Source organism: Pinus tabuliformis, chromosome 4_1 (genome assembly GCF_031772625.1).
Source record: "Pinus tabuliformis cultivar Carrire ecotype Pingquan chromosome 4_1, CPIR1, whole genome shotgun sequence".
In the NCBI taxonomy this organism is placed as follows: domain Eukaryota; kingdom Viridiplantae; phylum Streptophyta; class Pinopsida; order Pinales; family Pinaceae; genus Pinus; species Pinus tabuliformis.
Window position 1 is genome coordinate 964,579,159 of NC_142303.1, and position 22,589 is coordinate 964,601,747.

The 22,589-nt window shown below is 35.9% G+C and overlaps 1 pseudogene across 1 annotated transcript in view; it reads left to right on the plus strand.

The window, feature by feature from the left end:
* The first annotated feature begins 3,161 nt into the window (after positions 1–3,161).
* The window catches only part of LOC149179363 (glycolate oxidase 1-like), a 45,255-nt pseudogene continuing 25,827 nt past the window's right edge, over positions 3,162–22,589 (plus strand). The window contains exons 1-5 of the transcript XR_016258457.1: positions 3,162–3,272; positions 3,351–3,416; positions 5,344–5,409; positions 5,495–5,566; positions 5,677–5,768. The product of XR_016258457.1 is annotated as a glycolate oxidase 1-like (transcript). The remainder of the gene's footprint in view (positions 3,273–3,350; positions 3,417–5,343; positions 5,410–5,494; positions 5,567–5,676; positions 5,769–22,589) is intronic.

Below are 22,589 nucleotides of genomic sequence, written 5' to 3' on the forward strand. Positions count from 1 at the left end.
TTTTGTGTGTTATGAATCAATTCAGTTACAATTAGCGGCTACCTTGATAACAAGGTTTCCTTTCTTTAAGGTAAAAGTCTCAGATTCCACCTTCAACCACTGGGAATCGCCTCCTTGCTGTCCTAATGGGATAGGCCAGAAGGTAAATTCGGTGACTAGGTTCGGTGTTTTCCTTACTATGGCCTAAACGTGACTCAAGTTCGCTACTCAGAATGTAGAGTTGTTTGGTTTAGGTTCACGGTGCAATAGAAAATATCTCATTGTTAACTATTCTAAATCAACAAAATTAGCCATACTTATTCTTATATGCATATACATGTTTTATATTCATTGTTATTAGGATACTGTTACCTCTTTGGGGTGCCATGCATGGCTGTTCTTTGTATTTAGAGGGTATTACTAGTAAATTGAAGAACATTACTTGCAGGATGTATTTAGAGCGTATTACCAGTAAATTGAAGAGCATTACTCGCAAGGTGCATAACCGTAACAAGAATCCATTCACTGCGCTATTTTTATGTACAGTCCCCACCTTTTAATTCAACAATTCTTTAACAAGAGTTACACACCATTTAACTCAACAATGTTGTTACCAACAGTAACAGGTTTTCCATCTTATTATCAACAACATTGTCTATAATTTTCCCTTAACAAGTATTAACATACTCGCAAATACAAATTGTTGGTCCGTACCAAGCATAAACCTCCACTGCTAGCTAACTTCCATATAAGAAAGAACTACAAGAATTTTTTTTTAAAGAAACAACCAAACCTTTATTTCTTTCTATTCATAAATTATTTCAAAGTGTCACACATTATTATGAACATATTCTATCATAAGAAACAATGAGTAATATACTTATCTGAAATTCCTCAGATGATTAAGAGTTTGGAACTAGAATGAGACCAGTCTCCCTTCCAATGGAACTCCCAATTACGTCTCTGGATCTTCTTAGAAAACAATCGGACTTGAAAAATTTCCACTCATCCAAACGAACTCTAGAAATACTCCTACTTTCATGTATCCTTGTTCTTCAAGTGATTCCTCCCTATGGTAGCCAACATCCAATTCGCCGCTCATGAGCCTTTTTTATCCCAAGGACTTAGAAGAAAGCAACCAAAAAATAAGTGCCTTCAATTGTTTTCAAAAACTTTCTTTATATTATCGTGGAATCTTCAATATATTTTGACTCTAGAAATTCCTTATTATCCGTTGTAATTGTTCATTTTTATATTTCTTTTCATAGTTACAAAAATTTAAAATAAAAATACTAACAACAATAATTTGATTTCATTTTTTACTTCCACATGTGGGGCGTTACATATTTATATGATCAAAAATATTAATTAAGAAAAAAACTAACCAACTTATATCAATTTTGAATTTGAATTTATACAGCTTGAGTGGGCCTAATGGTTAAGGGCATGTGTTTCCTCGTAAGAGGTCACAGGTTCAAAACCAGAGGGGGGTAGAGTATGTATGCCTTCGTAGACTTAGCAGTCAAATCGCTGCGCGGAGGTGGGTCCCTTGTCCCACAAACAAGGGGGTCTCATACACCAATTTGGTGTCTGGCTTGGCTGTGACCTTAAAAATGGATATTATTATTATTATTATAAACCATTTAAACTCATCATATTTATTTGACTATAATATTTAATGGTTTTATGTAAATAAAGTAATATATAATATTTCATTAAATAATCAAATACTTCCATCTTATAAAAAAAAATAATTCATAATTTAGAATAATAACAATATTTTTACTGATAATTTATATTTATCTATATAGCATAGCATATCTTAATATAATTTATATTAATGTAATATTAAAAATAAATATAAAAATCTAACATAATAAGATCTTCAAAATATTTGGGACATCACAAATTTTATTTAGAATTCAATTGAATTTATTTATTTAAAATTTTACTTGTAATTTACGTTTATGAATTTTATTTTAAATTAAAAGAAAATTATTTCTAATATAATAGACTTACAATAAATACAAGGTTATAGAGTGTGTATCTATTTGGTCAAGAAATTAGCAAGTATACAAATGTTATGAAATAAAATTAAAATAAATTATTTTGATTTTGAAATGAGTTATGGTTTTTGGAGAAATGGTATTTATAAGTCATGGTAATGGTCCATGAAATTGTAACAAACCCGGATAACAATAAACACAAAGTTATAGATTGTGTACCTATTTGGTGAAGAACTAGGTAGGTATAAAATATTTCGAAATAAAATTAAAATAATAATTTGATTTTGAAATAAGTTATGGTTTTTGGGAAAATGGTATTGATAAGTTATGGTAGTTGCCCGTGATATTGTACAAACCCGATAAACAATAAACACAAAATTATAGATTGTATACCTATTTGGTTAAAAACATAGTGGGTAAATAAAAAAACATCATAACAATGTACTGTCTATCTTAAAAATAATATTAAAAAATAAATTATATATATATATATATATATATATATATATATATATATATATATATAACAATACTTTACTTTCTAATCTTTCGGGTGTGCACACCACTCATTATAGCAATAAATAAAATTAAATAGACTGATTATATCCCTTTTATAACCATAAATGAAACTAAACCTACTAATTATATATATTTTAAATATATATATTTTAAATATATATATTTTTTTGTTAATAAGATTAATCTTTCTTTTATTATTTAAAATTATATTAGGTCCATCCTTATTTTATATAGATAAAAATAATAATTGTTTTTATTTTAATTTAAATACAAGAATTGTTTGGCTGAAAACCTACTTTTCTGTTTACTATTTAGTATAAGTAGTTGAATATTCTCAACAGAAAAACAAATTGACTTTGTCTTAACAAACATTTGCCTTAGAGAGTTATATTGTGTTAATGGTGACCGGCCAATGCTACAAATAGAGAACTGTCTTGGTAGCATGTGATCGTGCAGAGAACTGTCTTGGTAGCATGTGATAGTGCACAGAACTGTCTTGGGTAGCTTGTGATATTGAAGCTCTGTAATAAGAGATCTGTCTTGCGTAGCTTGTGACATTGAATCTCTGTAAAAAGAACACTGTCCTGGGTAGCTTCTGATACACAAGCTCTGCAAGTCTATAGTTGGAAACAGTGTATTGGAAATCATTTGCAAGACATGGGTGATGCTGATAGGTCAACTGGTGGAAAAGCTCTTAATGAAACTCCAAGGATACGTGGGAGGGCTAGTCAAGGTCAAGATATGGATCCTCACAGTGTAGATAAACCGGTGAGAAAATATTTTATTTTTTGTGTGAAATCTTTTAGTCTGGAGACGGTTTTGACCTTTTTTCTAATTATCTGGCAGGAACGAAGAGACAGAATTGGACAAAACTTGAAAGCTTTGCATGAGCTTGTTCCAAATGCTAATAAGGTAAGTAAAAGAGGAATTCCTAAATATTAGTGATTGTTTTTTTAAGTATTCCTGTTTTATATGAGTAATAGAATAGAAAATCCCTGATAATAAGAACATACCCTGATTTATCTGTAGTTTTAAAAGCATACCCTGATGATCTAGAAATGTATCTGTGGATGAACACTGTGACTCTTTACTACTAGGCTCTTAGTGTTTTTCATAATTTCGGCCCTAGCTTTTTCACAATTCACCTTCCACGAGATATTTGACATGAAAACTCCCATGGTGAATGAACTTATATGAATCGCGAATCAAATTTGATTAGAAATGCTGGGTGATTGACAAAAATTCTCGAAATTATATTGTATTCAGTTGTTTTGACTACGCAAATAATTGTAATTATGTTTTTAATCTCAGTATAATAAAGTCTCAAATAAAATTGATGACCTCCACCATTCTCCTCAAATTATCTTCTATAAGTTGATAAGTTCGGCACTTATTCACACGTGGTCCTAGTCCAATTCCGACCAAAACTATGTATTTCTGCGAATTATTCCAAGCCTGATTTCTTCACTTGAGAAAAAAAATTCCTGACACTTCAAAGAAAATAATATATATAAATGGAAGGAGATAACAATTTTTCATAATGCTATGGGATCACATAGTCTTGGGGATCAAATGGCAACCCACTCATTGCCAAAGATGAAGACAAATTTGTTAATATTTGTCTGTTGTTTACTCATGTAAACTGTGAAATGCTTATATTGTTTAAATCTAATTTCAACGCAGACCACCAGAAACCGTGAACCAAGCCAGAAACCGTTCACCGGATTTTCTCGGAGCGATTTGCCGACGAAGGAATAATCCGGGAAGGAGCTCCGATACAATTTGGAGCTGACACGTGGGTTAGCCCTGACGTAACGCAACGTCATTTTCTCGGAGGTTAATGTTCAGCACTTGTTGCGTTTCCGATATTGTTGTCCACCGTTGGATGTGCTCCCGTGTTCTCCGCCGTTGATCACCTGGAGCTGCATACGAACCCACATCAATTCAATGTTTTGCGTGGAGTAAATTAAAAGCATGGTTGACCATACCTTTCATTAATGCTTGTCATAAACTTAGGTGAATAGTTAAGTTTTTTACATAGGGCACGTAATGCATTTAGTTTTATATATACGGCATATATTTATTTAAGTGTTGACCATATGTAATGTAAAAAAAAGGGGCCACGGTAATATAGAGTTTTTACGCATTATGTTTTATATAGCGAGCAAAACATATATGCTTGAGTTTTTTGCTCATTGTATTTTTGAAAAAGGAAAAACACACAGCAGTGTGTAGAAAAACAAGAACAGGGGTGTGAGTTTTTTTTTGGCGATGTAATTTTTTTTTTGTGTTGGCCATAGCGAAAAACCATGTGTGGTTTTGCACAACAGTGCATAAGGAAAATTGTGGAGCGAATTTTGTAAGCCTGTGTAAGTTTTGCTTTTACAGCAGTATGTAAAATTGTTTTACACCAGTAAATGTGAATGGAGGTTTTACAGCAGTAAATGTTAATGGGAATTTTTCCAGCAGTGTAAATTCTCATATGGAGACACAGTGAATGTTTTTTTTTGTTTTAATGAATAGAAATATTTTATGGTGAAATCCTCTGTTCCTCAGTGAATTTTTTTTTAAGTCTTCTGTGTGCACAAAAGATCCTGGAGCAAAAGAAACAGAGCATTGCCTCTGTGTGTTTGAATATTTGGTTTTTGGTATTTTCCCCATTAAAAATACCCAACATATATGCATTTACTGTCATTCAATACATGGAATGTTGGTGATTGATAAGAATCCAACGTACTGGGTTGTTTAAAGTTCTTTTGATTTTCGTAATTGTTTGTTCTTTATATTTTGATAAATGATTGTTCTTTAAATGATGGAAAGATTGCTGTTATATATGCAGACGGACAGAGCATCGACGCTGGATGAAATAATTGAGTATGTCAAACTTCTGCAGATGCAAATAAAGGTTGTTCCAAAATCTCTTGCAACATTGAATTTCTGCAGCCTATGATAAGGTCAGTTCTTGTTCTCAAAGCTCAGCTATTCTGCAGGTTTTGAGGGAGAGTAAGCTTGACAACAATGTTGGTTCAGTTGGGCCTCTAACTCCTAATGTTGCAGCTGCGGTACAGGCCTGATTATTGATTTTTACTAGCAATAGAAATGTATTCTGTTACTGGAACAACGACGTGTGTTTTACTTTGTTGGCTGATGCTATCTTTTTTCTGTTTGCAAGGCATTAGCGGGTCTGCTTCAACCTAAGGAAGGCCGAGAGTTTGAGCACAATATTGTGAAGTACATTGAGAGGGATATGAATGGAGCTACGGAGTACTTACGAAGTTAACGGCTCTGTTTGATTCCAGTTGCACAGGCAAGGGCTCTCTTTGATTCCATATCTAATGAAGGCTGAAACCCAGGGCTCAGATCATCTCGGGCTTCAGATTCTATATCTAATGAAGGTCGAAACGCAGAAGCTATCACTAGTCCTTCAGGTGTTCTTGGAATGGGATCTGCTGGATCTGGAAGTGATTTAGCTTTAAAGGGAAACAAAGCAAATAAAGAAAGGAAAAGAATTAGTTCCCACCGATAAGTCAGATGAAGCGGATTCTCTGTGATAATATTTTGCTTGTGCAAAACTATGGAAAAGGAATAGGGAAGGTATCCTGAGGCCAATAACACACTTTTACTATATATGAATTTTATCGAATTTTAATAGGATCTCGTACATAAATGGAATGTATCCTGGCAGTTCAGATATGAAATATCGTAGGTTGGAACATCCCATTTGGAGTTTTGGCAATGTTGATGTCGCTTGTGATTTAAACTGCAATCTCTTTGCAATCTCTCTCCCAACTAGTTGGTTGTTGCCCATTTCAATTCCTTGGAAATGGCGTAGTAATAGATTCCTTTCTATCAACAACGAGAGAATATTATATAGAACTACTGTTGAAGAAATGTGACATTTGATTACACTTTCTATAGGGTTATTTCTTAGAAAGGCATGTTAGAAAAATGTATTTGATAACAGTAATAATCAACTGAAATCTTTAGGAAAGGATTTAGGATTGAAATATCTCTAAGATTTCAGATAATAGATAGTTGACATATTTATATGTTTTCATTTTATATATGAACTATAATAGATAGTTGACATATTTATATGTTTTCATTTTATATATGAACTTGCAGTAGGTGTAGAAATGGAAGCACTTGAATGAATAAATAGTGTTTTTCAAAGGGAATAGATGTACTTGAATGAATTAATATTGTCTTTTAATCAGGTATGGATGAGAAATATTAGATGAAGTTAAATGTTTTCAAATTCAATGTTACACTTAGCACTTAGTTATGGTTTTTCTATTGGATTTGAGGCTTTTAGATTTTGAACATTTTGATGACTAAGTGATATCTATTTCTTTTAAATTTTGATATTTCAATGTATATGAAGGATTTATTTTATATTTTTCTTTCACTTACCATATTTATCAATTTTGTTTACGTAAATTTGTTTTTTGCAAAACATTACTTGTAAGTATGAGGTTCATTATTTAATTTATATTAACTCATATCTATTATATGGATGAAATACAAAAGCTTAAGTAGAGTTGAATTTTTGAAAGTGTAGAACTATTTTAAAGTATAAAATTTCAGGAAAAGTTTACATTGCCACACATTGTATATATATATATATATATATATATCTATATATATATATATATATATACTTAATTTTTCTAGTGACATCATTTTTTATATGATCAATATTATGTATATGTGTATGTTGGAGATGAATCTAATCATTTTCAAATTTTTAAGTTTTTTTAGCTTGTTGAGAATACAGTTCATATTATTAATACTTTAAAATTGACACTAGGAATAAGTTGAATACAAATAAAGTAATAATGTTTAATGATAAAAAAAATTATAATGAAATCAACGTGTTGATTTCAATGTACATGTCAATTTCTAACACAATGGTTTCAATAACCATGTCAATTTTAGTTTATACTTATATTCGTGTTAGTTTTTGTTTAATTTCAATTTTAATATCAACAAGAATTACTATTTGTGGTTGATATTTTTTATTTGATTTCAATTTTAATGTCAATGCAAATTACTATTATATTTCAACTATGGGCACTTCATACTATATACCAAAACCTCAAGGTAGCAAGGTGTTGCTCAACAAGCACACCCTAGGCACTTTTTGTGATCATATAGATCTATTAGAAACTAGTGAGTAGAAAATAAAATGGAGGTAGATCCAAAGCTTGATAACAAATTAAAATTGTTAGAATAGAAGTAGGACAAAGAAACTATTAGGGTTTGAAATTGAACTGCAAAAAGGGTTTCATGTCCCTAACCCCTGGTTGGGAAATGCTAGCACAACCAAACCACTCATAATGCCAATGTGTAACTGAATAAAGGACAATTGGATCACAGGATATGGGATGATGTATGTTCAAAATGCATAAATACATCATTCACATCTACAAATCATTATACACCATAAAACATAATTTCACATTGGAATACTCACACGATATGGGGATGATGTATGTTCAAAATGCATAAATACAACATTCACAGCTACAAACCATTATACACCATAAAACATAATTTCAGAATGGAATACTATTAACAATTGATGCTTTATTACTGATAGAAATGCATATAATCTAGAAAATTAGGGTTTCCAACACACATTCATTGATTGAATATAAAATCACATGATAAACATGAAAAATTATCTAGAATGAAATAAGAAATTGGTTGTATGCTCTCCAAATTTCACCCAACCATAGACCCTAGGGTTCATCAATCTCAACCATGATTCACCCCTACGGCTACAACTCCACAACTCCACAGTCAATGGTGTAAAAAGAAAATAAGAAGCACATACTATCGAACAACGTACCCATCCAGCAAACACTACCCCAACCACATGCTCCCACTCTCTCAAACATGTACTAGTGGCACACCCCTTGTCTATGCCCTGCTAATCTCTCAACGAGGCCCACCTTTAGGGTTGCATTACATCCAGTTAGAGATAGTCTAATCATGGGCTTGCAAGACATCTCACTACTCTCTCAGCACCTTTCCACCCATAAATCAAAATACCTTCCAACTAGCCTAGAAATCCAAGCACAAGGCTTGCTAACCATTTTCACCATAGTTGATTAGACTAAAATGGGATACAATAAAGTGTCAAATCCATAATGAATCCCTCTATCTCCCTTGGGAAAATATACACATTTTAAATCTATATGGCCTTTCTCTGCCATGTGGCACTCCGTGAAGCCATTTCGACCCCATTATCACTTTTCCCCATCACTGAAACAAATACCCATTTCCTATTACCATGGAGTTGCACTATCCCCATACTATTTTTTCCTAACACTCATATGTGTGGGGGCAATTTGTTATCACCAAAAAATGATCACCTAGCCATTTCTAACTAGGAGGATCGAAATACAGTAGGTAGATTTAATTTTACAATAGTAAAATCACTTTCACTATAGAAAATAATTTAGTAAACCACTTTTATTAAATTATTTTCTCATTTAAATAAGAAAACACATTATAATAATAGAATAAATCATTATTTATTTAATTTTATCTAGGAATAATTATTAAATAATTATTTAAATAATTGTTCATTGTCACATTCGACTAAATCCCTTAGGAATAATTAAATAAATCACTATTTATTTAATTTTCCTTATTTCAGTTATTGGAATTATTGTTAGATCACTATTTAATAATTACTTAATTTTCGCACCATTCTTGATTCTTGCGAAATAATTAATAAAATATTTTATTTGTTAATTATTTCTAAATAAATATATTTAACCATTTTAAATATCTTTTCCCTCTCCAATAAATATAATAAAGTATTCCAAGCAGTGAGATCTTGATTTGGTTGATATAATTTTATTGTTATCCATTTTCGAGATTAACTCAATACTTTGTTATAAATAGGTGAGTTTTTCGCACATTCCTCACTATGACCGTAATCATCGTCACCATTATCATCTTTTTTCTTTTGAACTCACAATTGAGTTCTCCATTTTTTTTTAGGTTTTTCACATTGAGAGAGAAGATCATTTCATGAAGCATCAAGGACATCTAAGGACCCATCCCACAGAGGGGGACTTACAGACCCATATGTAGATCTCCTTCACTAGGTGTTTTTAATAAAAGATTTGTTCAATTTAAGTCTTTCCATTTGGGTTATTGCATTGGATATTTTTACTTTTGCTCTATATTTTAGATTGTCTATACTTTTTGTTGTACATTTTCCATTTTTATTGCAGATATAAATCACAAGTATCCATCAAGTTGTTTTTAGGGTCACTTGTCACCTAGTGACTTAAGTGAAGTTTTTTTAGTACACCTTCCAAGAAATTTCACACTAATACCTGAGACACATGCGAGCCAAAAATAAGAAAGAGAATAGAATAATGATCCATGACAATGTGAAAATGAGATAGAAGTCACTTCCATTTATAGCCTTCCAAGGTTGTCGAATTTCTTTAGGGCCAACTTGATCAAATATGCACATGTGGGCTCAAAATTCAAAAATATATTTCACTTGTCCAAATTTGATGATCTTTAGGTCGATTTTGGTCCTCTCAAGAAGAGGAATTCAATATAATCATTATCGCCATGAGAAGAGCTATCCAAGTGGAATTTGGGTGTAGTTTCCAGTTTCAGCACTCCCTCTCAACTAAGGAGAATTCCACTTGCATGATGTCATGTGTATCATGTCATCAAATCATATCCAATCTCAAGTATCTCATCATCATGTCTCATCACTGTTCACATCAATTCATCTCTTGCTTATTTTTTCATATCTCTTGACTGTCCCTTCTCATACGGTCAACATTCTCGAATCTAAAATAAGAAGAATTTGACATTACAGTGGGGCTCAATCTTCCACCATTCTATCCACCAGGGAGCCACAATTACCACCCAAAATCTCTGTGAACAGGGAGCCTAATTCTACCACTACGCAAACTTTATAAAGGAGCCAAATCTATGACCTACATCCACATTAGAGAGCTTAGATCAATCTGGAACAACATCAACGAGCTTAATCTTAACCTGGAATCTCACGAGGGAGCTAAACATCTACAACCCCATATCGAGTAGTAAGTGATATAGGGAAGCACATCCCAACCCATCATATTTCCCACTTATCTGCCCAAAAATGACCCTCAAGAGCCATGTGGTATAACAGCTTCATCATAGTCCAATATTTGTCTAGATACTTGACTTACCAATAGGTAACGATCACATGTCCTAAGCCTACTCAACCCGTTTCCCATATGGGGAGGGACAATCCCAACAAGCCGTACTAGTGGGTATGATCCAGGTGGAAATTGGTGGCCACCCTCTAATTCCACTTGGATCCCCTCTAGTGCTTCTTCCAGTTTTTCTTCAGTTTCCTTAATTATAGCACAGTTTATTATTTTTAGTAGTTTTTAGGGTCCTAAATTTCCGGAGCCGTTTTGAGGCCCTAAACGACGTTTTTTTGGGAAATCTACCGCAGCGATTTTTCTGATAAAAATCGTCTTTTCCGTCGTAGTCCTCGGAGAGATATTTCCAATGGGCTATCATGCTTGTCAAACAGAGATAGTACGACCAATTCGTGACACCGGGAAGTTGATGTACCAACCTACCCAAAAACGGGGCCCACAATTTGGCGTTTCATCTTCTAGGGTTAGGTTTTGGAATGCGAAGGGTTTTCCATTGTTTCTCAACAATAAATAGGCCTCTGAGCCTCATTGTAAGACAGTTCAGAGGCATGTAGCCACCACATCTCTTCTGAGAGATAAGCTACCATCGCCCTAGCTGGTTTATTTCCATTTCTGTTTGTAAGCATATTTCAGTATTTTACAGTAATGAATTGAGGTATTATTTCTGTTGCATATCTGTCTTTATGGTTATCTCTGTATTTTATTGCGTTCCTGTTTAAATCCGGATGAGTGGTATCAGAGCGGTCTGCTTTTCTTCTCTGTTTTTCTTCACATGTCCCCAACGAGGTAAGGATATAAGGAGTTAGGGCTTGAACTGGTCGAACCTTTGCAAGACGAGTCTCGCAAATCCCGACGGCCTCCAATGGCGGATGAAAATAAAGACGAGGGGGCAGGAGATCCTATTAAAATCTTGCTCGAAGAAGCCCTCGAGCGACAAAGGAACGCGATGATGGACAACTTTGCCCAAATCCTTCAGCGGCTACCCAGGGGCGACGCATCGGCTTCCAACAGCAACTCTGGAAATGACACACCATTTAAGGTACAAGTTAATTTTGAAATCCCCATATTCGAGGGTCAGATAAACGCAGATGCTGTCGATAAATGGTTAAATGTGCTAGAGGGTTATTTTTCTGTTCATGATTTTTCTAGTCGGGAAAAGATTATTTTCGCTCTTCTCAAAGCAGCCCCCCACGTCAAGGATTTGTGGGAAACCTACTGCGAGCAGAAGGATGAAAGTACAGGCTCACTACTTTCAATCACACCAACTTGGGATGCATTCCGAGATGCCATCAAGGAGCAGTACTACCCTGTCGGAAGCTATGAGGATCAATACATAAAGTGGACCATGCTACGGCAGGGAAGGGACCAAGACGTACCAGAGTTTACCAATATTTTCCATACCCTTCGCACAAAGTTGGGTATCAAGGATACCGAGCACCATTTGGTACTCAAATACCGTGGCTGCCTGCACAAGTACATCCAAGAAGAAATAGAATTCCTGAACATCTCCTTGTTCAGCACGGCATACCGATATGCCGTCAAGGTCGAGCAAAAGTTTAAACAGAAGAAGCGAGACTTCGGGTCTGCGAATTTGAAACAAGGGAAAGGTTCCCCCAAACCACAGAACAGAGGACAAAGCCAAGGCGGGGCAGCCCAAGACAACCCGCCAAAGATGCAAGCAAAGAACAGCACCGCGAAGCCGAAAAACGACACCAGAAAGTGGTGTGAGTTCCATAAGAGCTCCACTTACAACACAGGTGAGTGTCGGGCCAAGCAGTCACTGGTGCCTGAGCTAAAGGTTTCAGAATCAGATGCATGTTCTGACTCTGAGTCAGAACCCGATAAGGGGAATGACAAAGGGAAGCAGATTATCGATGTGGAGCCCAATACCACCGTTGCCACCACGAAGATCCAGAAGGAGGAGCCTGGAGATCCAGAGGAGGAGGAGCGCCTCTTCCACACCCAGATGTGGGTAAAGGGCTCCCCGCTACAGTTCATTGTCGACAGCGGGAGCCAAAAGAACCTCATTTCGGCAGAGGTCGTGAAACGGCTGGGCTTACCAACCACAACACATCCACAACCATACACCATTGGGTGGCTGCACCAAGGACGGGATCTTCGCGTGAGCCAACAGTGTCACCTTCCATACAACATCAAGCCCTTCAAGGATGAGGTATTGTGTGACATTACTCCCCTTGAAGTTTGTGATGTGTTATTAGGACAACCATACTTGTAGAAGCGACATGCTGTGTATGAGTCAAGGCCCTGTGATGTTATTGTTACTTTGGGAAATAAGTTGTACAGGATACCAGAGGTAGCACCGCCTACCGCCATCTCTTTGGTTACTGCAAAACAATGCAGTAAGCTCATTTCCAAAACCGGGAAGTTTGTTTTCCTGATGATACACCCTCAAGAAAAGAAGAAGACGATGGATACAACCTCCAGACAGGGCCCCTCCGCACGACAACTACAGATGGACGAGGTTGTGGAGGAGTATGAGGACATCTTCACCTCCCCCACAGGGGTTCCTCTGCACTGTCAGGTCAAGCACTCCATTGATCTGACCCCAGGTTCGTCGTTGCCCAATGGACCAATCTATCGACGCTCTGTTCCGGAGAACGATGAAATCAAGAGGCAGATTCAGGAGCTGCTGCAAAAAGGTCACATTCGTCCGAGTTCATCACCCTGTGGGAGCCCAATCGTGCTAGTACAAAAGAAGGATGGGACTTGGAGACTCTGTATTGACTATCGGGTGCTGAACAAGATCACTATCCATAATGGGTACCCAATCCCACGGATTGATGACCTCCTGGACCAACTAAACAGGGCAAAATATTTCAGCAAGATCGATTTGAAGTCAGGATATCACCAGGTACCAATCGAACCCTCCGACGTGTGGAATACTGCCTTCAAAGCCAAGGAGGGCATTTTCGAATGGTTGGTTATGCCTTTCGGATTGAAGAATGCTCATGCAACCTTCATGAGGCTAATGGATGGAAACTAAGGTGACGTTAAGGTGAAGTGAAACAGACCGAAGCATCTGGCAAGATGGAAACTAATCAGGTTCCTAAGCCTCCTTTCCAACGTTGGGGTTGTGGGGAAACCCATTACTAAAAAAATGTCTCCACTGAGGGAGAACTGAACTAGTTGCAAACGTTCAAGAAGCTTCTATTGTTCGTGATATGGCTAGGAAAATACCAAGGATTAACAAAATGTGGAAGGATCAACATGCAGAATAACAACCATAGATGGTGGAACTGGAAGGTAATATATCCAACGACCATGTTTCCATTCTAATAGATATGGGTGCAAGCTTAAGCTATGTTAACTGAAGAGTAGTTGATTTATGTTGTTTGACAAGTACAAACTTTAAGAATCCTTGGATGGTCTTGCTAGTAACAGGATCTAAGAGAAGAGTTAATGCAAATGTATATGATTGTGTAAATAAATCTCCCAGACAACAAGTTAAAACCAATTTAAATTTTCTACCATTACATTTCTATGAGGTATTAATAGGTATGGATTGTCTAGAGCAACATTGGAACATATTAGACTGTAAGGGAAAAGCAATTAACTTCCTATATGATAATGGCAACAGAGTAGAAATTCAGTGTATTAGAAGAGAAGTTGAGTTGTGACCCATTACACCTCACCAATTAGGGAAAGGTATGTGTAAAGGCTAAAAAATTTACGCAGTCTAGGTAGGATATACTAACTCTAAAGATATAATATATGCCTTGGGCAACATCCCAATTGTTAAAGAATTTAAGGATGTCTTTTGAGAAGATATTCTGAGATTACCACCCAGAATGAATCTTGATTTTACTATAGAATTGATCCCTAGAGTTGCTCCAGTTTCCAAAGCTCCTTATAGAATGAGTGTTCCAGAGTTGACAGAGTTAAAAATGTATCTTCAAGGACTATTACATAAAGGTTATATTAGACCCAACGTGTCCCCTTAGTTGGGGGTGCGATTTTATTTGTGAGGACACTTATATGACTTGTCCTTGATCTATCCAGTCATATTTAGTAGAAAAAATGGTTCATGCTATGCTCATGAATGTGGATAGATAAAGTTTGATTGATAGTGTTGTAACTAGACATTTGGACATGATCTCTACCAGTCACCTAGTCCAAATAATTCATTAAAGTGTTATTGATGAGTTTGATATCAATTTTGATCTGATATCTAAACTTTGATAATTTGACATAGTTGATTTGATTGCACAATATTGATTTGTGTAAGGCTAAACATATTTCCTTGGTCAAGTGTTATGTTTGCAGAAAGCATTGTATGAAGTAAGATTCCTCAGCCCGATTTGTCGGCATTGGTAGTTATTTGATGAATCTAGGATGATGTATCAATCAAAACCTATAGTTCAAAAGTGGACCAAGGTATGGCTTTGATTTTGGTTTTATATAATGACGGTCTATTCTTGACAGGAAATGAGCCTATGTGTTGAAATATGGCAACAATAATATTGCAATTTAATTTGTCCTTGAATTGAATTGTGAATTAAAATCGAATTTAGTCTTAACAGCTACTTGGAAATAATTAATTAATTTATTTTGAATTAATTAGTTGGATAAATTCAAGTTAGAAGTCTTTCTGAAGTCATGAAAGAGTTATCCCTTAAATCAAGGAGATAAGATTGAGTTATATTTGAGTTGTAATTAGTTAACTTAGTTTACTGAGTTAAGTCCAGTTAAATTAGTTCCAAATTGTTTGAGGAAATAATAGAGAGTTAATAGTCAGTTGATGCATTAATGCATCCACTAGTGCTACTCTAGTTAACTGAAGATTCCATCCTCAAAAACTCATGCATATATATTATGTGAAAGACCCAGTTGAGATTAATGTCAAGGACAATGTACTATAAGTTGCTTGTGTTTTCTCATGGAAAAAACTAGTGCATGCAGTAAAGTATTTAAGCCTTGAGGATTGCAGTTTTGGAGGAAGTATTCCACTTCGTCGGAGGAAGTTTTCCACTTGGTCATAGGAGAATCATGATCATCCCAGAGGAATAATGCAAGGAAATGGGAGCTTGGAGGGTACACAGGAAGGCTTGAGAGAAGCCAAGATTGCCTGTGAGCATCTGTGTAGATTGTACTAAGAGATGGCTAGCTGTGAGAGTTAAGGCTTTGTATAATTCATATGTATTTCCACCTTGAATGATAATACAGATAGTGGGATTTTTAGCTGAGGCTTTCCACAAAGTATTTTCATGTGTATTGTGCATTAATTCTTCTTCTTCTGGTTATATTGTTTAGCTCGATATTTAAGCTTCTGCAAATTGATAGTAGAAGTAGGTTATTGTATTCTGCTTTGATTTATATTGCATTATTGGGTTAAACTACATCAGATTTTCTACATGGTATCAGAAATGGATTTGTAGAAATATATACATGGTATCAGAGTTGTGAACAATATACTGAGAAGAGAATTCGAAGTTTGAAGTTCGCAGTTGTAGGTGCAAATAGAATTCATATCATACTTCAAGGTTGACCAGTGTCGTTCTTGGGTTGAGACTCGAGTATGCCTTGGAAGGTAGGTCGAATTACATAGCATGGAAGGATAGAATGCAAGTTGTATTAGAAGACAATGGCTTGAAGGAATTCATTGATCAAGAAATCCCAAAGCCATCTTCAACTAATGCACAAGAGTTGGCCGAGTGAAAGAAGTGTGTGGCAAAGGCGAGATAGATCATCCTTGAGGGAGTTTGAGACCATATTGTGTCGAGTCTCCATGGCAAGGATACTCCATTATCAACGTGTAATACATTGAAGGAACTCTACCAGAACAGTAGCGACCAGAGGAAATTGGCACTCAAGGATAAGCTTCGATGAATGAAGATGGAGAATGGCAATACTATTTCCACATATCTGAACAAGCTCACCACCTACAGGGATGAGCTTGGCAGTGTGGGAATAACTACTGCCGATGATGATATGTTGAGCCTCGTTCTCCTTGGCCTTCCAAAGTGTTGGAATAGCTACCACGACTCTATGAGTGGAAGGGAGAAATTGCTGGATTGGGAATGACTATGGTTGGATCTTATGTACGAGGATATCAGGAGGAGCACACGAGATGGTTCTTCATCCGAGGATGATGATGAAAAAAATATGACCTTAGCAAGTAAGGAAAGGAAAGGGAGGGGGAAGAATTCCCATTACAAATAAAATAATTCTCATGGAGGGAGGAAGGATGACATGTCTAAAGTAAGATTCTTTAATTGTCACAAGATGGGATATTATGCGACTAATTTCCCATCAAAGAAGCCAAGAAGGGATTCTCGGAAGGATTGGAAGATGAGGCATTATCTTCTTAGCTCGAAATGGACTTTACCCCCATCACATGCATGGTGTCATCGATGATGGGTTGTGTCTGGTATCTTTACAGTGGAGCCTCATTCCACATGACCGGTGATAAAAGTTCATTGAGTGCCTTGGAGGAGAAAGACCTCAAGATGCGAATAGAGATGGGTGATGACAGAATGTATAGTGTTTCAGGAGTGGGAACGGTTGCTTTTAAGAGGGAGAATGGAACTCCTATCACCTTGACATATGTGAAGTATGTGCCTAGATTGAAGAAGAACTTGGTATCAGTCACAATGTTGGAGGAAAAGTGCTACGATGTTGTCCTCAATAAAGGAAAGGCATTCCTAACACAAATAGCCATGGGTCAGACCAAGAGGATACTGATTCGGTTGAAGCATCTCTATAAACTAGAGGTAGATGATTGTGTAGCATTGAGTACAAAAGCAGAATTGGTGCAAAGCCAAGATATTGGCAAGTTGTGGCATAGGTACTTAGGCCATTTGCATCATGGGGCTTTGAAGATAATGCAATAGATATCTATAGGACTTCCCAGAGGTAAACTTGAGCAAGTTGACACATGCAAAGGTTGTACCTTGGGAAAGTGCATCAATTCTTCCTTTCATGGTTGAGACAGTCGAGCAGAGGCTATCTTAGAGTGAGTTCATACTGATGTGTGTGTACCATTCTCGACGACATCCACAATGAAGCAAAGGTATTTTGTGATTTTCATTGATGACTATTCTAGTAAATTCTAGATTTATTTCATGCAGAAGTAGGACCAAACTTTCACGAAGTTTTGTCAGTTCAAAGCTTTGGTCAAGAAAGAGTCAGGGAAGAAGATTAAGGCCTTGAGAAGTGACAACGGTGGAGAATATGTCTCTCAAGATTTTAAGGAATTCTGTGTAACGAAAGGAATTAAACGAGAGTTGATGTCACCTCATAAACCACAACAAAATGGGGTGGCTAAGAGGAAGAAAAAAACTTTTGTAGGGGCAACACGAGAAATTCTGCATGACCAAGGCCTACCACTTCACTTGTGGGTTGAGGCATGCAACATAGTGATCTACTTGTAGAATAGAAGCCTGCATTGCATACTTGGGATGAAGACTCCAGAGGAAGCTTTCTCCAGTAAGAGACCAGATGTGAGTCAATTTAGGATCTTTGGCTCATCGTTATATTTCCATATGACAAAGGATGCATGGAAGAAGTTTGATACAATAGTAGAGTTGGGGATATTTGTGGGGTACACTAATACACCTCACAACTATCGGGTGTACTTGCCTACCAGTCGTAGGATAGTGGTTCACAAAGATCTCAAGTTTTATGAGCAGAAGGACATGCAAGCTTCCGTTCAGACGAAGCTTTAACTACAGGTTGTGGAGGAACTGTTGGTTCCTAAGTTGGAGGAGCCTCAGACTGATGTGGAGCAGTTGCATGTCGAGGTTCTAGGAGTGGAGACATCCACTCAAGAAGAGTCTTCTAGAGATGGACAGAAGCACACAAGATAAGCTAACAAATTGTTGGAAGATGCGAGAGAGAATGTGGCAGCACCATCTTCTCAGCGCAGACTCAGGAGGTCACTTGAGAGGTACACTAGATACATGACCCTTACTGGGGAATGTGTTGAGACTGGGCCATCTTCTTTGAGGAAGCAGTGCAGCAGCTGATTTGGGTTGATTCTATGGTGGAGGAGTATGACACCATAGTTTGTAACAATGTTTGGGACTTGGTTCCAAGACCGGAGAACAAGTCAGTTGTGAGTTCCTGTTGGATTTACAAGGTAAAGCAAGCTGCTGATGGTAGTGTGGAGAAGCATAAGGCAAGATTTGTATCTCGTGGATTTTCACACGTCGAGAGGATCATGTTGCTAAAGTATATTTCGAAGGAGGAGAAAGATGCTGACATTTTGACAAACACATTGCGAAAGTGTAAATTCAGGTTCCATAGAGACAGGATCGACATGGCAGATAATCCCTTTCTTATTGAGAGGGAGTGTTGAAATATTGCAACAAGAATATTCCAATTTAATTTGTCCTTGAATTAAAATTGAATTTAGTCTTAACAACTACTTGGATATAATTAATTAATTTATTTTGAATTAATTAGTTGGAGAAATTCATGTTAGAATTCTTTTTGAAGTCATGCAAGAGTTATCCCTTAAATTAAGGAGATAAGATTGAGTTATATTTGAGTTGTAATTAGTTAACTCAGTTTATTGAGTTAAGTCCAGTTAAATTAGTTCCAAACTGTTTGAGGAACTAATAGAGAGTTAACAGTGAGTTGATGCATTAACGCATCCACTAGTGCTACTCTAGTTAATTGAAGATTCCCTCATCAGCAACTCATGCATGTCTATTCCGAGAAAGACCCAATAGATATTAATGTGAAGGATAGTGTACTATCAGTTGCATGTGTTTGGTCATGGAAAAAACTAATGCATGCAATCAAGGATTTAAGCCTTGAGGATTGCGCAATTTTAGAGAAAGTTTTCCACTTTGTCAGAGGAGAATCATCCCAAAGGAAAAACGCAAGGAAATAGCAGCTTGGAGGGTAGAGACGAAGGCTTGAGAGAAGCCAAGATTTCCTATGAGCATCTGTGAGGATTGTACTGAGAGTTGGCTAGATGTGAGAGCTAAGGCTTTTTATAATTCCTACGTATTTCCACCTTGTATGATAATACAGATAGTGGGGTTTTTAGTTGAGGCTTTCCCCAAAGTATTTTCATGTGTATTGTGCATTGATTTTTCTTCTTCTGGTTATATTGTTCAGATCGATCTTTAAGCTTCTGCAAATTGATAGTAGAAGTAGGTTATTGTATTCTGCTTTGATTTATATTGCATTATCAGGTTAACCTACATCAAATTTTCTACACTATGATGATCAAAGTAAGAGGGAGATGGCCTCCGAATTTCAAAATGTAGAATCATTGCATGATCTATTAGTTACTAAAGTTGGGAAAATAAAATCTATATACTGAAGCTATTAAAGAAAGTGGAAATGAAAATCCTTGGACATTCCGATCAGATTTCAAGAAGTTATGAAAATATTATTGAACTTATCTTGGAAACCGCTAGTTGATTGAAGCATTGGTTTTCCATGTCAACACACATATGTAGTTTTGGTATGAGATGTTCTTCCTATGATATCTCACTACATGGATTTATTGATGCTATTTGGGATCTTTGTTGATGAAATAAGCACATTTTGGTGTTTCCTTATTATTTTATATTTGATGATATTTTGGATGACAAAGTCCATACCTTTAGGCATGATCAATGCTCTGCATGGATTTGCTAGCATGGATAGCTATGAGGCAGGATGAAGAAGCTCTTTGGAGAGTTGTTTGAGTAGATTCTGGATATGGCAAGATTACAATGTGATAACACCGAGTGGGATCTAATTGGAAGACAATATCGTATATATCTAGGACTAAGATGGCTTCATATATTGATACATTGTTTATCTATGAGACAAACTTAGGCTTGTGGTTGCTGCCTCTATGAGAGGGAGAATGAATATGGTATCCTCTTTGTGATATGTATATTTATTTTATAATATGATATTTTATTTGATGTCTTGTATGAACAGGAGACAAGTTCTATTGAAACATGATGATTACTAGATATTAGCATAACAATATGTTGTTGATCTACATAGAGAATCAATGATCGAGGACACAAAGCTAGCTTGTCGCCCCGATTTTAGTTCCCATGGTGTGGAGTTTAGATGGACGGCTCCTGGGGTTGAGGCATATATGGAAAATAGGGTTTCACCCCTATCTATTACACATAAGGTCGGATATGTTCCTCCCTTGTCTTGGTATTCGTAGATTTTATCCTAGTTGGCATCATACCCACTAGTACAGCTTGTTGGGATTGTCCCTCCATGTATGGGAAACAGGTTGAGGAGGCTTAGGACATGTGATCGTTAGCTATTGGTAAGTCAGGTATCTATACAAATATTGGACTATGATGTAGGTGTTATACCACATGGTTCTTGAGGGTCATTATTGCGAATATCAGTAGAAAATAGGATGGGTTGGGATGTGCTTGCCTATATCACCTACTGCTCAATATGGAGTTGTAGATGTTTAACTCCCTTGTGATATTATAGGTTAAGATAAAGCTCGTCGATGTTGTTCCAGATCAAGCTAATCTCTCCAATGTTGATGTAGGTCATAGATCTGGCTCCTTTCTAAATTTTCCCTAGTGGTATAATTACGCTCCCTACTCACAAAGATTTTGAGTGGTAGTTGTGGCTCCTTGATGGATAAAGGGTGGTAGATTAAGCCTCCCTCTAATGTCAAATTCTTTTTATTTTAGATTCGAGAATGTTGACCATATGAGAAGGGACAATTAAGAGATATGTAGAACTAAGCAAGAGATGAATCGATGTGAACAATGATGAGACATGATGATGAGATACTTGAGATTGGATATGATTTGATGAGATGATACACATGACATCATGCAAGGGGAATTCTCCTTAGTTGAGAGGGAGTGCCGAAACTAGAAACTACACCCAAATTCCACTTTGGATAGCTCTTTTGATAGTGATAATGATTATATTGAATTCCTCCTCTTAAGAGGACCAAAATCGACCTAAAGATCATCAAATTTGGATAAGTGAAAGTATATTTTTAATTATTAGCCCACATGTGCATATTTGATCAGGTTGGCGCTAAAGAAAATTTGACACCCTTGGAAGGCTATAAATGCAAGTGACTTCTATCTCATTTTCACATCGTCATGGATCGTTCTTATATTCTCTTTCTTATTTTTGGCTCGCATATGTCTCAGGTGTTAGTGTGAAATTTCTTGGGAGGTGTACTAAAAACACTTCACTTAAGTCACTAGGTGACAAGTGACCCTAAAAAACTTGATGGATACTTGCGATTTATATCTGGAATAAAAATGGAAAATGTGCAACAAAAAATATAAATGATCCAAAATATAAAGCAAAACTAAAATAATCCAATGCAATAACCCAAATGGAAAGACTTAAATTGAACAAATCTTCTATTAAAAACACCTCGTGAAGGAGATGTAGAGATGGGTCTATAAGTCGCTCTCCATGGAATGGGTCCTTAGATGTCCTTGATGCTTCAGAAAATGTTCTTCTCCCTCAATATGTGAAAAACCTAAACAAAATTTGGAGAACTCGAATGGGAGTTCAAAAGAAAAAAAATGATAATGGCGACGATGATTATCGTCATGGTGAGGAATGAACGAAAAACTCACCTATTTATAACAAAGTATTGAGTGAATCACGAAAATGGATAATAATAAAATAATATCAACCAAATCAAGATCTTACTACTTGTAACACTTTATTACATTTATTGGAGAGGGAAAAGATATTTAAAATGGTTAAATATATTTATTTAGAAATAATTAATAAATAAAATGTTTTATTAATTATTTTGCAAGAATTAAGAATGGTGTGAAAATTAAGTAATTATTAAATAGTGATTTAACAATTATTTCAATAACTTAAATAAGGAAAATTAAATAAATAGTGATTTATTTAATTATTCCTAAGGGATTTAGACAAATGTCACAAGGAATAA